The sequence below is a fragment of the Macaca fascicularis genome, chromosome 9 (assembly GCF_037993035.2).
Source record: "Macaca fascicularis isolate 582-1 chromosome 9, T2T-MFA8v1.1".
NCBI lineage: Eukaryota > Metazoa > Chordata > Mammalia > Primates > Cercopithecidae > Macaca > Macaca fascicularis.
The window spans coordinates 114,939,821-114,957,346 of record NC_088383.1 but is presented as its reverse complement, the minus strand read 5'-3'; positions in this window follow the sequence as shown (position 1 = coordinate 114,957,346).

Here is a 17,526-nt window from a genome sequence, read left to right as displayed (position 1 = left end):
CACAATACTGAAGAAAAAAATGTTAGAGGACTCAATACTACCTGATTTATTACATACTATTATATAGTAATGCAGACAGTGTGATGTTGGCAAAAGAATAGACACATATGTAAGTGGAACAGTGTAAGAGTCCAGAAACGGACCCACACAATGTGGTCGGCAACTCTTTAACAAAGGAGCAAAGAGCAAAGTCAATTCAATGGAGAAGGGATGTTTTTTTCAACAATTGGAAGAATCCATATGCAAACAAAGAAGAAATGGAACCTGGAGACAGACTCTCTAGCTCACACAAAAATTAACTAAAAATGAATCATAGACCTAAATCTAATACCGACAGCTTCGGTTTGGAGATAAGCAGTTAAATATAATTCCAACAATGCAATTCATGAAAAACTTGATACATTTAACTTTATTAAAATAAAAACATAGTAAAGAGGATGAAAATGCAAACCGTAGATGGGTAGAAATATTTGCAAAATATATATCTGATAAAGGACTTATATTAAAATTTATGTATAAAACTGAACAAGAAGAAAATAACCACCCAATTGAAAATGGGCATAAGATCTGAGCGATAACTCACCAGAGAAGATTTACAGACCAAATATTCATATGAAAATATACTCAACATCATTTGTCATTAGGAAATTGTAAATTAAAATAACAGTGAGGTATTACAAAACATCTGTTAGAATGGCTAAAATCCAACATCACCAAATGCTGTAGAGCAACAGGAATTCATTCACTGCTGATGAGAATGCAACTGGTGTAGCCACTGTGGAAGACATTTGTCAATTTCTTATAAATCTAAACGAAATATTTCCATATAATCTATAATTTTGCTCATATGTTTACCTACATTATTTGAAAACTTATGTCCACGTAGAAACATGCTTGTGCATGTTTATTTTAGCTGTATGCACAATGGCCAAAATCTAGAAGCAACCAAGGTGTCCTCAAGAGAAAAATGAATATATAAAATATGGCACATCCACACAATGAAAAATAATTTAATAATTTTAAAAAATGAGCTCTCAGCCATGAAGAGACATAGATGAATCATAAATACATATTGCTAAGTTAAGGAAGCTAGCATGAAAAGGCTTACATACCACATGATTTCAATTGCTTGATATTCTGGAAAAGGCATAGAGATGGGGGATGGGAGGGAGGGTTGAGTAGCTGCAGCACAAGAGAATCTTTAACGTAGTGAAACTACTATGTATGAAACCAAAATGGTGCACATGAGTTATTTTGCATTTGTCAAACTGTATATGTCAAACTGTACAACACAAATAGTGAATCTTAATATATATACATTAAAAACATACATATTTGGAGATCAGGGAATCCCAGAATGGAAGAAAGAATGTGATAAAAGAATCTAATGTTATTACATATATATGAAACAACCTCACTAGGGTGGATAGGGCTATAAGCTACTGGCTTAAGTACTTCAGAAATATTTGGACTCTAGAAGACAAAAGGTATGGTGGCTCATTCCTGTAATCCCAGCACTTTGGGAGGCTGAGGCAGGTGGATCACAAGGTCAAGAGATCAAGACCATCCTGGCCAACATGGTGAAACCCCATCTCTACTAAAAAAATACAAAAAATTAGCTGGGTGTGGTGGCGTACACCTGTAGTCCCAGTTACTCAGGTGGCTAAGACACGAAAATTGCTTGAACTCAGGAGGCAGAGGTTGCAGTGAGCTGAGATAGTGTCACTGCACTCCAGCCTGGAGACAGAGCAAGACTCCATCTCAAAAAAAAAAAAAAAACAAAAACAAAAAAAACAAAAAAAACAGAGAGAGAAGAAAGAAAAGGTAAAAGAAACTATATATAAGTACTGTACTCTCATTGATAAAGTCCTCCCCCTCCCCTGAGATACAGGTTAATAATTCCAAAATCACTATACACAAGTATTGGAATTAACCATTTCATAAATAAATGATAGATGATAGGAGCCAGGTTTCTCACTTTTGGAATGGGAACTTACAGATAAGCAAGAGCAAGGGACTAAAATGATCATTATAGTAATGGTAATGGCTTAGGGTTAGAAACATCATTATAAACTCATGTTTACTTAAATATAAATATCAATACTGAGATAAGTGTGTGTGTGTGCATGTGCACACATGTATATATGCAGGTTTAGAACCCACACATCTATCTTCATGCTCTGTTAGCTGAAAGTGCCTAGAAACAACCTCACTAGTACAACAAACATATCTAGTGCCTAGATCTTGGTTTCTAATAGCATTCATTAGAAAGAAGAACAAGGGCTCTTTGAAAAAAATGGGTTATTCTAGGTCTGGTGCCAGAAATATATAAAATATGCCTGGACCATCATAGTGCCAGAAAGTAAGGAAGTGCTCAAACACACCCACATGCACGTGTACACTCACGATGATAGAGGTATGTTAAAGGGAGATAGAAGACAACTGAAAGAGACCCAGTGACCAAATATTTTGAGCATCAAGAGAAAAAGAATATTGGGTTATAACCCCAATAATAAAATAAATATCCATTTTTTTCATATTTTCATATAAATGATTGAATAAATACATAAATATGACAGAGTAGATAAATATTTCATACAGAAGAGTTTAAATAATTTACATAAATACTCATCCTTAAGGAATTTGAACATAACTTTTCAGTTCTTAAATATGAGCTGGGCATAGTGGCTTTATTCCAAAGAGAACAGTATGGAAAATGAGAAAAAATATCAAAGCTGTACAGTGAAGAAACCTGACAAATACTGTATCAAGCCATGTGATCACAGTTAACATCAACAATGATGAGACATGCTGCTAATATGAACCCTCTATATGATATGATAAAAAATAGTATTTTATGTCTGTCTTCTTCCCCAAAACAAGACTAGCACCAGAAGAATCCTCACTTAGGATCAGTCAACAAAATATCTAACCAGCGCTCTTCTCAAAATTGTCAGTCACAAAAAACAAGAAATGTCTGAGAAATTATCACAGCTGAAAGAACTTTAAGATATGACTAGGGATAATGTGAATTACATTAATGTGACTAGGTGAATGCAATCCTATAACAGAAAAAGGACTTTAGGGAAAAACTGAGAAAATCTAAAGAAAAAGCATGAACTTTAGTTAATAATAATGTATCAATATTATTTTATTAATTGATACAAACATACCATACTATTGTATAATAATAATAGGGGCAACTGGCTGTAGAATGTACAAGGGACTTCTGTACTACTTCATAGTATTTCTGTAAATTTTACCTGGGATAAAATAAAAATTTTATTAAAAGAAAGAAAGGTGCCATAAGGTAAATGTTCAACCCGATGAGTGAAAAATATAGTAAAGCACATCTTTACACAACTTATAACACTGGGATATTTCATCATACTCTTCAACAACAATACTGAAAATGTTATGAAAGTGGAACAATGTTTTTTGACTTTCATTATGCTCTTTTCTATTAAAGAGTGTAAAAATAGCAGGGTGAAGGAGAGATAGTGCCCTGATTCATTTAGATCTCATAACTTACAGGGGAATTGATAATCTAATCCATCTTTATCTTATACCTAAACAAGTGTTTCCAAAAGCAGTTCTGCAAAGCAAATCACGTGTCAGGAGGTATTTTCTAAAGAAAAGACTCCATGGTCAAATTAATTTGTAAAATGATGAGTAAAACCATGGTAAGCTTTTGCTTTGTCTCTCTGCTTTGTGAAGCTCCAAAGGGAAAATCAGTGCAGTATTTCCCAGACATATGCAATATGGGAGCCAGCTTTTCACAAAGCATCTGGAGGGTAGATCCTAGCATTTTGGGACATTCTGCTCTAACATTCTAAATAGTAAATATTAGGTACCAGAAATATATGTTTCTAAATATTATTTCTAGAGTAACTGAAAAATCTCAGTAATAATTCAAGAAAAGCCAGGAATTCTAAGTATTAAGACTTAAAGAGGAGCAAAACATTACAATATTGGAGGTGGGCATAGGAAGGAAGAAGGAAAAGAAGGGGGAGAAAAAGGAGGAGACCTCTAAAGGGGTCACGTCAGGTCAGACATTCTTTTACCTGACCCTTCTACAAACCTTGTTTCATACCTTGCTTGCAGTTTTTTCCCTTTGTTTTTTTTTTTTCCTTTCTTCCTTCTTTCCTTCCTTCCTTCCTTCTTTCCTTCCTTCCTTCCTTCCTCCCTCCCTCCCTCCCTCCCTCCCTCCCTCCCTCCCTCCCTCCCTCCCTTCCTTCCTTCCTTCCTTCCTTCCTTCCTTCCTTCCTTCCTTCCTTCCTTCCTTCCTTCCTTCCTTCCTCCTTTCTTCCTTTCCTTTCCTTTTCTTTCTTTTTTTCTTTTTTCTATGAGAGATAGGGTTTATCTCTGTTGCCCTGGCTGAACTGGCACAGTCATAGCTCACCACAGCCTCACATTCCTGACTTGGCTCAAGCAATCCCCTCACCTCAGCCTCTGGATTAGCCAGGAATATAGGCATGCCACCATGCCCCACTTTTTTTTTTTTTTTTTGGTAGAGAAGGGGGTCTCACTATGTTGCCCAGGCTGGTCTTGAACTCCTGAACTCAAGTAGTTTTTACTCTTTCTAGAGCAACTTAACCTGCAATGAACTGAAGCTGAAGAGATGAAATGTGATCTCAGAGTGCTACTGGAATTTCACTGTAGCATATTCATTTCCATTTGCATTTTAGGAATCTTTGTCAGGAAGTCATTATTCTTCTGTCAAAATATTGCAACCTTATTTTGATCAGCCATTTCTGCACAACAGGGAAACAAATGAAGTTAAAAGCTTAATTAGGTTCAGGGACTCCCTAGCCTCTGTGCTCACTATGGTCTTAAATATAGACTGACGTACTGTGTATTAGTACTTACTCCTGGTTGGTCATGTTGATGCAGTTGAGAATTCTGGACCTAGTTTAAGTTTCACTTGCATTTTATTTTATTTTATTTTTTGCCTTTACATTGTGAAAGGGAAATAACATTCAGTGTGCACCAGCTATATGTTTTGCCCTGTGCAAGAGATTTTTATCCACATGAATCATTTAATCAGCACAAAAAACCTGGAAGGCCATTGTAAAGGAACTTTAGTTTGGTCACTCAGGAACGGTCTTTATTTGCTTATCACCATTTTCTATGTCCTACAGGTAGAAGACTGGATAGCTTCTCTATATTAATGTGCTATAAGATTTTATCACTTTTGCTTTGAATGTGTTCTAGCAGGGTAAAGTATCTGCAGAATGCCAATCCTGACCTTAAACTCTCAGTCCTAGACTGCTTATGAAATGTCGTCCAATATCTACTTTGGTCTTATAGCTCTTGTGAAAAGAAAATCCTCTGCCTTCAATTTCAGTATCCAAAACACATATTCTTAGAAAATCTTATTATGTCTAATCCAGGGGTTCTCAAATATGAGTCTGCCATGGAATCAACTGTGGGATTTTTTTTTTTAATTGGCAAGAGACTCCAATGCAACAGATCTAGGATATGGACCAGACTTCTACACTTCTAAGACATTCCATCAGTGCTTCTGGAGCTCACTACCTAATAAAGCACTAATCTCATTATGCTTAGAACATAGGTCACACAAGTAAATTTTAGTAAAATTCTATCTATGATGCAGCACAAGTCTGGCTGACAAGCAGAATAATAGGAATAATATTACTATCTGTGGAAAAAGGAACAGAGCACCAGAACGAGCCTGTGAGACCATAGAAGCAGTTGAGTTTCAAACAGTGACATGTTGTTAAACATTTGATATATTTGAAATTGAGTAGGTTTCCCAATGTGAACTGATGCAGACTTCTGGGAGTATTTTACCCAAGCCATCTCACACTGGTACTTGAAATCTGCAGTGAAACTGGAATGGAAGGCTTTGTTTCAATCTGTTCCAATATTCCCTGGCATGCACATGAATCCCCATGTAGGATAAATTAACCAGAGAGAATAGGAGCTGAATGAGTAGGACTGGCAGGCAGTCTTTTAAAATCACATACCAGATCCATATTTACACTTTCTATTTGTAACTTCCCTCGTAGAAATGGACTCATGTGTGAAACAGGAGAAACATTGGTTAAACTATACCTTAGAGATGATGACAAGAGAAGCAAGTGATGGATGGGTAGCACAGATGCCTACTTAGGATCCATTACCAAACGAATAAGCATTCTTTTATGTACTGAATTTCTCTAATAATTTGTGTTGATGATGATTTGGCAGCAAATTAAGATCAATTGATGCAAATTTCCTTTCTTACTGTTCTGAAGAGGTAGGAGAGGGATTGAAGCAGGGAACTTCCAACTCTGTGCTCTGTTAATTTATCTTCTGCGATTTAGTTACCTTTTTGCTACCCAGATTCAGAACATGAAGCCTTTCTTTTGCTTGTGGTGTTTCTATAGTACTCTGCTATTTAATATGTGCTCTGGTATCAGCAATATTAGTACCATGAGGAAGGTTGTTGTAAATATAGAGTCCCAGACTTCATTCCAGACTTATGGAATCAGAATTTGCATTTTACCAACATCTCAGATGATATAGGTATGAACCAAAGATGATATAGGTATAAACCATGTTATGGAGGAATTTACCGTCTGGCAAGCCACACTGATAGATAACTTCAGTACAATGAGGCAAGTGCTATGATATAAAAAACTATTCCAGAGATGTTGGAGAAGCATGAAAAAGGGGGCGGGGGCATTTGCCACATTTAGGGATTAGTATGTGCGTCATTACAGTTTGTGGAACACTGATCTAAAAGACACAAGTGATAATGTCCTGCTACATAGACCATGAACTTGAGATTGTTACACTTAGTTAAATTACCCTGGGGCCAGGGTTTATTTCTTGTATTGAAGGCATGGTACTTTGATAATCAGCTGTTCCAGAAATGATTTGCACATGGTTTATGCTTCTCGGCCTGCAGCCCAGGATTTTTTAGCTTCAGATGCTCCTCCTGCTTTGACTCATGCTATTTCTTCAACATCCCTACATTGTCTCCATGCCCAAATGTGGTAAATGCCCATTTTTTTGTGCTTCTCCAACATCCCTGGAATAGTTTTTTATATCATAGCACTTGCCTCATTGCACTGAAGTTATCTATCAGTAGGGCCTTTGCCAGACCATAAATTCCTCCATAACATGTGTAAGGTACTAACAGCAACAGTATGTGAAACACTGTGGACACCAAGAGTACTCGTAATGAATACTGGTTTAAGTGAACAAATAACTTCATCAGCAGAAAAGGAGGCATAGGCTGGGGACTGGGTGATATAATCAGACAGGTGGCTGCCAAGTGAACATGTGCATATTCAGCAGCCTTGATGAACAAGTGATATCCAGGCAAAGGAAAATAATAATGTAGGCCTACCCTGCCCACATCTTTTTCATTAAGTTCAATTCTGAGTTTTAATCTCTAAGAATTTTCATATTATTATCAAATCTAACATTGTAAAAACCACTCCAATCTGGGCATCACTCCAGACCAGCTGAATTAAAAAGTCTTGGAGGTGGGGGCTAAGGCTTTATTGTTTTTAAACCCCTAAGGAAATGTTCATAATTCACTTTTCTATGAGGATTGTCTAAAATCATTATAGGCAGAATAGAAACTGAGACACTGAAAGCTTTAGGAAATAAGAAATAGAATTATAAGCCAGATTATTGTGACCATCTTCATCCTGGAAAAGATATGACTCAGAGGAAGGGTAAGTTTTCTTTAAGTTCTATAGGAGAGGAGCTATCATGTGGAAAATGATATTTTTAGTGACTCCAGAAGGTACAATAAATATAAGTAAAGAGAAATTTAAGGGAGTTCAATTTAATTCAATACGTAGCAGCTGTAACATTTTTTCAAGATTCATATATATTTAGATGTACAAACAAACAAAAAGAAAATATAATTAATATCTTCATTGTTTTATCTTTCTGAAACTCAATCTCTGTATTGAACTTCTACTTAATGCCATAACATGTGAATTTGATGTCAGAATGTATAATTTTTGTCACTTCTGGGTAAATCCAGGTGCTTCAGTGTCTTCTCAGTTATTTCAACTTCAGTTTGGTGAAATTAGCATTTTTCCCATCTCCCTTCTTTGCCTTATGTTCACAACTACATTTTGTATGGTTTGTCCAGAATCTTGGTTTTTTGAGAGTCAGGGGGAAAGACATGTATTTCATCCTCTGTTCAAGGTAGCCATTTGCTGAGAATTAACTACTTTGGTCACTGAATGGGTATGTCCAGTAAAATGTTCATATCTCCATTTTGTGCTCAGTTTTATGATCCACAGAGCTTTTCAGCTCTTGTATACACCCTTCAGGATACATCAACTCTCTCTCAGCCAGGCTTTGGCTGAACCTTTCTTAGGGACACAGGAAAATCTAACTGTCTGTGAAATTATTTCAACACTGTGGGGCTTTTAGAGCTACCTTTTCTGCATTGGCCTCACATTAAGTTAACGCTACTGCTTCCTTCCAGAGTTTCAGATGGAAACTTCGAAGTTTTCTTCCTCAAATACATTTGCGGATTCATTCTTCCGAAAACACATCCAAGTGTAAAAATCATAAGGTAACACTTCAAAAGTATGATTAAATCATGGAAAGGAAGATCTTTTGTCAAGAGTATCTATCAAAAATAAAATGTACCAGATCAAAATGTATTCTATGTCATATTACAGGAAATTTAAACAGTGTCTAAGTGACCGGTTTTACGGATACGGTTAAGGAAATCCAAGATTATTTTAGAGGGTTGGATTAAACCACTGGTTCCTAAATATAGTTATGCAGTAGAATCCCCTAGAGATGTCAAAGCTTAAATTCTAAGGTCCTCTCCATTTTTGCTTATTCAGAAATTTGGAGAAGAAAGGGTATTTATTTGTCAATATAGCCTCACTACCATAACTGGAATAGCACTGTACGGTTTTTATCCAGAGAATTTTCTCTCCCTGGTAAACATTCTGTGGCAGATCTGTTGACTTTATCTTTTTGTGTGTGTGTGTGGTATCTCTTTATTTTTATTACTTTTGAAGAAAATTATATTACTTTATAATATAATTAGATTTGAGCACAATGATTGGGATTCAAGTGAAAAACTACAGAAAAATTATAGAAATTATTTGACAAAGGGCCGGGAGTGGTGGCTCATGCCTGTAATCCCAGTACTTTGGGAGGCTTAGGTAGGCGGATCACTGACGTCAGGAGTTCGAGACCAGCCTGACCAACATTGAGAAACCTCTTCTCCACTAAAAATACAAAATTAGCCGGGCATGGTGGTGCAGGCCCGTAATCCCAGCTACTGGGGAGGCTGAGGCAGGAGAATTGCTTGAACCTGGGAGGTGGAGGTTGCAGTGAGCTGAGGAAAAAAACAAAGAGGGCCCAGTGAGCACTGAAGAGTCCTTGTGAGCCATGCCTGTGACCGGCTCCTGGTGTCACCCTCTTGGGTTTCCATGGCTTTAGACTCTTCTGCTTGTCTGAGTAAAATGAGTTGGTGAGTGAGGAAGATCAGGGTTACAACCCTTAAAAGAGAAGCGGGAGGACAATCAGTGTGGCTTTGCTGACGTCCTTCTGCTGAGCTCCGCTTCCGGAGAACAGCCATTCAGAAAACAACCTGGTTTTCTTTCGGGTAAAAGGCAACTTTCTCTCTTCTCAAGAGAAAAGAAAAAGGATGTATCAAAACCAAATTCCCCTCACTTCTCTCAGGGAGATTTTGGATGTTCACGTTAGGCTATTTTTGAGATATCTGCACATGGTTGACAGATAAATGTGATGTGTCTGTCCAGTGTGGACATATTCCTTGCCTCCTCCTAACCACAGGAACAGTTTTTCATTCAAGTGTTTTTGCATTGCAGAGGTTATCTGAGAAAGATGACAGTAGATGTATTTTTATATCATAAGTGCAGCAGTAAACCAGACCATTCATACATAATCCGGTTTATTTTGTTTAACAACAGATATTATTAAATATTTCTCTCAAGTCAGGCTAGTCAACACTATTCCTTTCTGATACTTTCACCACCAACTAAATATATCTTCTCCTTATTTGTTTGTTTGTTTGTTTGTTTTTAGGGTATGAGAATCTAAGGTCTATTTTTAAGCCTGGGGAAAAGGACAATTGCAGAGAAAAGACCGAAAAAATGAAAGAAAGGCTCGTAACAAACATGATGCCCTGATAGTGCCTAGGGATGCCCCTGGCCAGGCCAGAGACCTCCCAGAGTCTGTTTTTTGTTTTCTGTTTTGTTTTTTTGAGATGGAGTCTCACTCTGTCGCCCAGGCTGGAGTGCAGTGGCGCCATCTTTGCTCACTGCAAGCTCCGCCTCCCTGATTCAGGCCACTCTCCTGCCTCAACCTCCTGAGTAGCTGGGACTACAGGCACCCGCCACCACGCCCGGCTAATTTTTTTTTTTTTTTTTGTATTTTTAGTAGAGACAAGGTTTCACCGTGGTAGCCAGGATGATCTCAATCTCCTGATTGCATGATCCGCCCCCCTCAGCCTCCCAAAGTGCTGGGATTACAGGCATGAACCACCCCACCCGGCCCAGAGTCTGGTTTTAATTCCTGAATTATGGAGTCTGGAGTTCTCCACCAGAGTTTCTCTTCCCTGTGACTACTCCTCCCTCTGGGGACAATGATGTTTTCTCCATGCCCTTTGAACATCCCTGAGCCCCACTCATCCCATATCGAGGGCACAGTATGGTCCATGCTTGGTAAGGATGTACATCTTTACAAGTAGGAAGTTGAGAATAGTATACAACCAGTCCAAAAAATGAAAACTGTACTTCTTTGTTTTTAGCTGCTTACATCTCCTTAGAGATAAGTAGGATAGAAGGAAGTCCTGCAATTATTTCTGTTAAGTTACCACCCTTTAGTTAGAAAAGACCTTTAACAGACCGGGCGTGGTGGCTCATGTCTGTAATCCCACCACTTTGGGAGGCCAAGGCGGGCAGATCACTTGAGGTCAGGAGTTTGAGACCAGCCTGGCCAACATGGTGAAACCCTGTCTCTACCAAAAATTCAGAAATTACTCAGACATGGTGGCAGACGCATCTGTAATCCCAGCTACTCGGGAGACTGAAGCAATAGAATCACTTGAACCTGGGAGGTGGAGGTTGCAGTAAGCCGAGATTGTGCGGCTGCACTCCAGCCTGAGCCACAAAGCAAGACTTCGTCTCCAAAAGAAAAAGAAAAGGAGAGGAGAGAAAAAGATCTTTAACAAAAGAAAAGCGTGGATAATGAGAGGCAGATAAGAGAAAATCAAAATGAATTATCTTATACTGTGAGCACCTAATCCCTTCAGTCACTACAGGCCCAAATCAAGAGTTAGTTTGTTGTCCCTGACAAAAAAAGGAGCTAGTTAGAAAAAAACAAAAAAAGGAGAGAAAAGTGAAAGGAAAATAAAAGTCAGAAAATGGCTAAAACAAAACCAACGGAATCTATTCCAATTTTATGAACAATAAGGGAGAAACAAACAAATTTCCAAATAGTTTTGTTGTTTTTAATTTTCTTTGACCTTCTCATATTTAAATTACGCAATACTGCTAGGTTTCCTTTTAGACCCAAAAAGGAAATGCTTTGTAATAGGACCAAAAATGTAAGTAATTTGATCCAGACAGTACAATTAAGTGAGTGGACGGGCGGGTCAAGATTTAAACTCCACTTTCAGCCTCAAAGTCCTCTTGTGCAAACTGGACAATTGTACTTACGTGATAGAATCATAGTGAGGATTCAATCTGATTACATACAGAAATTGTGTAGAGCAGACTTCATGATAGAATAAGTCTTCAAAAGTTGATGCTTAACCATTATTATTATTATTATTAACTAGCAGCTCAAAAGACTGTTAGCTCATCAAACAGGTACTAACTTTCTTTTCATTTTTTGGAAAGAACTCAGAAGCAAAGATGAGATTCCTATTAACAATGATAATAATAATAATATCAGAAAGAATAAGTTGGTTTAGGCTGCAGTAACAAAGAAGGCTCAAATCTCAGTGGATTAAAACAAAGACCCACTTCTTGAGAGTCAGCTGGGAGCACTGTTCCACATCATTCTGTTCTGATTCTATGCTGATGAACCATCCCCTTCTTTCAATGATGTGCTGATCACTGTGGCAGAGGATGAAAGACAGCAGGATTAAGCACACCCATGCCCTTAAAGCTTCTACCTGGAAATAACAGGGCACTTCCACCTTTATTTCATTCACTGAAATAGTCACCTGGGTGGGGAATTACAGTACTCTGTGTGTCCAGATAGAAAGAGAACCAGAGTACCAGTGACAGCCCTACAGCAGCAGTCATACTGTCTGTGTATTGAAGACCCACAAGACAGGAATTATGATGTAATGTTTATACATTATGTCATCCTCATGATACTCCTCAATGAGGGCTGCTTTAATCCACAATTTAAAGATAAGGAAGCTGAAGTCCAGAGCATTTGGAAGAGTAACCCAAGTGCAAGGAACTAATAAATGACAGAGCCAAGATCTGAATTCAGATATTCTGCTACAGACAATAGTGCCTCCCTTATCTATACGTGGACTTGGGGATGGTTTAATCTGGATGCCTTCCTTGTTTGAGAGGTACTGTAGAAAAGAGGACACATTTTGAATATGGTGCCATAGCTTTAGAACCAAAGTGTAAACAAAAGTGCTCAGCAGTAATGTTTTTTTGTTTGTTTGTTTTTAAAAAAAAAGGCCTCTGAATTATAATTCTGCTTCACCTTAATCTTCAATGTCATCATCATTCTTTTATATTAAAAAGAATGTCAGGTTCTTGACAGAACAGAGCTGCCATGCACAATTTGGAAATTATGATTCAACTAATAGGAGCTGCTAAGGTGAGCTAGCAAATGTACTAACATCTTTATACATTAGCTCGGTTGGTCTTCCCAGCAACTCTTTGAGAAAGATATTATTATCTCCACTTTCATATAAGGAAACTGTGGCTGAGAGATATTTTGTACTTTGCCAACATACCATAGTCTGCTTAGTTTTGGCTGTGCCATCTTTAAATCCTATAGCCTGTGCTTTTACCCACCACATATTCTTACTTCCTTAGCCCCTGAACACTGTGAACATGTGCTTTTGAGATGTTTATCTTGGATACTCAATCCTAGTCGCTCTGTGTACATTTCTTTATCTCCAAGACATACTATGCTTTTTCCTTACCTGTTTGTGCTGCCCAAATAGGCTTTCTGAAAATTTTCCAGTTTTAGACACCCACATCTCACTGAACATTTAAAAGGCATGTCAAAAAAAATGAGAGTACATCAAACTTAAAAGCTTTTGCACTCCAAAGAAAACACTCAACAAAATAAAAAGAACAACCTTCAGATTGGGGAAAAATATTTGTAAACTATACATCTGATGAGGGGTTAATATCCAAAATTTGTAAAGAATGTATGCAACTCAATAGTGAGAAAACATATAACCCAATTTTAAAAATGGGCGAAGGACCTGAATAAACATTACTTTAAAGAAGATATAAAAATGGTCAATAGGTGTATATATATACACACACACACACACCATATATATATATATACACACCATATATATATACACACACACATATATATATCTGCTCAAAATTACTAATCATTAGGGAAATGCACATCAAAACCACTGTGAAATATCACCACATATCCATTATGATGGCTATTACCAAAAAAGACAAGAAAGAGCAAGTGTTGGTGAGGGTGTGGAGGAAAGGAAACATTTGTGCCCTGTTGGTGGGAATGTAGTTTGGTGTAACTATTGTGAAAAATAGTATAGAGGTTCCTAAAGAAGTTAAAAATTAAATTCCCGTGTGACTCAACAATCCCTCTCTTGAATATATAACAAAGGAAATAAAATCATCACCTTGTAAAAATACATGTACTCTAATGTTTAATGCAGCGTAATTCGCAATAGGCAAGGCAGGGAAACAATCTAAGTGTCCATTGATGGAAAAATGGATAAAGAATGTGATATAGATAGATAGATAGATAGGTAGGTAGGTAGATAGATAGATATAGATATATATGTAATGGAATATTATTTAGCCTTTTAAAAAGCCAGACATCATGCCATTTGCACACATGGATGAACGTGGAAGACATTATGCTAAGTAAAATAAGTTGGATGCAGAAAGAAACATAGTGCATGAGGACTATAGTTCATAAAGGCATACCTCATTTTACAGCACTTCACAGATATTGCCTTTTTTTGCAAGTGGGAAATTTGTTACAACTCTGCATCATGTGAGTCTATTGGCACTGTTTTTTCAACAGCATGTGGTCACTTTGTTCTCTCTAAGTTTGGTAATTCTCACAATAATTCAAACAATTTTATTTGTATATCTGTTATGATAATCTGTGATCAGTGCTCTTTGATGTTACAGATTGTTTTGGGGCACAGAATACCTTGCCCACATATGACAGCAAACGTAATTGGTAAATGTTGTATATGTTCTGACTTCTCTACCAACTGGCTGTTCCCTCATTTCTCTCCCTCTCCTGGGACTTTCCTATATCTTGAGACACAACAATATTGAAGTTAGGCCAGTTTACACATTACAATGGCCTCTAAGTGTTCAAGTAAAAGGAGAGAATAACATGCCTCTCACTTTAAGTCAAAAACTAGAAATCATTAAGCTTAGTGAATAAGGCATGTTGAAAGCTGAGACAGGCTAAACTCTAGGCCTCTTATGCCACACAGTTAGCCAAGTCGTGAATGCAAAGAAGTTGTTCTCGGAGAAAATTAAAAGTGCTACTGCAGTGAATGCACATAAGAGAGTGGAACAATCTCATTGCTGATATGGAGAAAGTTTCAGTGCTCTGAATAGAAGATCAAACCAGTCACAACATCTTCTTTTCATGAAAGTCTGCTGTTGATGATTTCTTTTAGTTTTTGTATGTTTTGTTTTGTATGTTTGAAAAGTCTTTATTTTATCAGGATTTTAAAAACCTATTTTCCTTTTTTAGCTTTTATTTTAAGTTCAGTGGTCCACGTGCAAATTTGTTATATAGGTAAACTTGTGTCTTGGGGGGGCGTTTGTTGTACAGATTATTTCATTACCCAGGTATTAAGCCTAGTACCCATTATTTTTTTTACTGATCCTCTTCCTCCTTACAACCTCTGCTCTCTAGTTGGCACAACATTTTCTTAAGCCAGAACCTAATCCAGAGCAAGGCTCTAACTCTTTTCAGTTCTATGAAGGCTGACAGAAGTGAGGGAAATGCAGAAGAAAAGTGTAAAGTTAGCAGAGGTTGGTTCATAATGGCTAAGGAAAGAAGCCATCTCTACAACATAAAAGTGCAAACTGAAAGAGCACATGCTCAAGTAGAAGCTACAGCAAGTTATCCGGAAGATCCAGCTACTGTAATCAATTCAGGTGGCTACACTAAACAACAGATTTTCAATGGAGACTAAATTGCTGTATATTGAAGAAAGAGGCCATCTAGGACTTTCATAGCTAAAGAGGAGAAGTCAACGCCTGGCTTCAAAGTTTCAAGGGACAGACTAACTCTTTTTGTAGGGACTAATGCAGCTGGTGACTTTAAGTTGATGCCAATGCTCATTTACTGCTCCAAAAATGCTAGGGCCCCAAAGAATTATGCTAAATCTACTTTGCCTATACTCTATAAATGTGACAACATAGCCTGGAAGACAGCACATCTGTTTGCAGCATGGTTTTGTGAATATTTTAAGCATACTTTGAGACCTACTGTTCAGAGGGAAAAAAAAATGCTTTCAAAATATTATTGCTCATTGACAATATACCTAGTAATCCAAGAGCTCTAATGGAGATCTACAAGGAAGTTTATGTTGTTTTCATGCCTTCTAACACAACATCCCTCCTGTAACCCAAGGATCAAGGAGTAGTTTCAACTTTCGAGTCTTATTTAAGAAATACATTTCATAAGGCTGTGGCTGTAATAGGTAGTGATTCCTCTGATGGATCTTGTCAAAATAATTTGAAAACTTGCTGCAAAGGATTCACTATTCTAGCTGCTATTAAGAACATCCATGACTTATGGACAGAGGTCAAAATATCGACATTAATAGGAGTTTGATATAAGTTAATTCCAATCCTTGTGGATGATTTTGAGGAGTTTAAGACTTCAGTGGAGGAAATAGCTGCATATGTGGTGGAAACAGCAAGAGATATAGAATTAGAAGTGGAACCTGAAGATGTCACTGAATTGCTGCAATCTCATGATAAAACTTTAATGGATGATGAATTGCTTTTTATGAATGATCAGAGAAAGTGGTTTCTTGAGATGGAATCTACTCCTGGTAAAGATTATGTAAACATTGTCAAAATGACAACAAAGAATTTAGCATATCACATCAACTTAGTTCATAAAGTAGCAGCAGGTTTTGTGAGAATTGACTCCAATTGTGAAAAAAGTCCTGCTGTGGATAAAATGTCAACAAACAGCATCACATGCTACAGAGAAATCTCTTATGAAAAAACCAATCAATAGAGGCAGCAAACTTAATTGTCTTATTTTAAGAAATTGCCACAGTCATCCCAGCCTTCATCAGTCACCACCCTAATCAGTCAGCAGCTATCAACATCGAGGCAATTCTCTCCATATGGAAAAGATTACAATTCATTGAAAGTTCAGATGATCATTAGCAATAAAGCATTTTTAATTAATATATGTATATTGTTTTTCTAGACATAGTGCTAATGCACACTTAATAGAGTACAATATTCCGAAAACAACTTTTATATTCACTGAGAAACCAAAAAAAAAAAAAATAGTGTGACTAGCTTTATTTCAATATTTGCTTTATCGTGGGTGGTATGGAACCAAATCAGTATCTCCAAGGTATGCCCGTAATAGTGTATTGCATTCAGAATTTTTGATTAATGAATAGATTGCAGCTGTTCTTGCCAAGGGGTAGGGAAATGGGTAATTATGGGAGATGATGTATATGTGAATTTGTTTTACTATAGGAACTATTTTACTACATATATTACATATTTATTATGTATATAGTATAAGATCATGTTGTATACCTTAAATATACACAATAAAATGTATCTTTTAAAGTTGTATCATTAACCTCTTTTATGAGTAGCACATAAGGAACTTCAATAATAAATGTGACATCAGTGCCTGGCATAAAATAAGTGTTCAATGCATCTTTACCAGATAATATTGTAGGAAAGCATATGGAGACTAAGAAAGTTCAATTCCCCCATTAAAAAAAAAAAAATGTGTTGACCACCTACTGTGAGCCATTGTTCAGATAATATACAAAATACTTGAGCAGGCCTGGTGGCTCACTCCTGTAATCCCAGCACTTTGGGAGGCTGAGGAGGGCAGATAATTTGAGCCCAGGAGTTCAAGATCAGTCTGGGCAACATGGCAAAACTCTGTCTCTACAAAAAAAAGTACAAAAAAGTGTCAGGGCATTGTAGCACAAGCCTGTAGTCCCAGCTACCCAGGAGGCGGAGGTGGGAGGATCACTTGAGCCCAGTGGTCAAGGCTGCACTGAACCACAATCTCACCACTGCACTCCAGATTGGGCAACAGAGCAAGACCGTGTCT